Consider the following 536-nt stretch of genomic DNA (forward strand, 5'->3'; position numbering starts at 1 on the left):
TAACGTCTGGCCTATATTTGAGCCTGAATGTGCAGGGGTTCCCCGAGGCCTGAAAAATATTTCAAGAGTTCCTCCAGGGTCAAAAAGTTGGGAAAGGCTAGTTTATCTTGTGGTTCTGGATTTGTCTGCCAGCCTCCTTCTGCTGCCTGCAACCCCAAGACCTAACAGCTGGAGGGGGTCCTGCCCAAGAGGGTCCAAGCCTGCAAAGCACCCATAAACCCTGCCGCCATCCCAGAATGAGAGGCAGCAAAGCGCAACCCCATGGCCCACAAGAAGACAAGGCAAGAGGTAGAAGCTTCCTCTTTGAAAGTTTTGAGTTTTAAATTGCACTGATTCAGCCAACTTACGCATTACCCAAACTGCTTGGAAGACTCCTTCCTCAGCACATGCACTCCCTCTCTGCCCTAAAAGAAACTAGGAGTCCAGTAGCATCTTTTCCAAGTAACATTTTTTATTAAAAGGCAGAAGCTTTCGTGAGCGACCAGACTCCTGGTTTTTTGCTACCAAAGACTCCTGGTTTTTTGCTACCAAATCTT

This window comes from Candoia aspera, chromosome 2, assembly GCF_035149785.1.
Source record: "Candoia aspera isolate rCanAsp1 chromosome 2, rCanAsp1.hap2, whole genome shotgun sequence".
Taxonomy (NCBI): Eukaryota; Metazoa; Chordata; class Lepidosauria; order Squamata; family Boidae; genus Candoia; species Candoia aspera.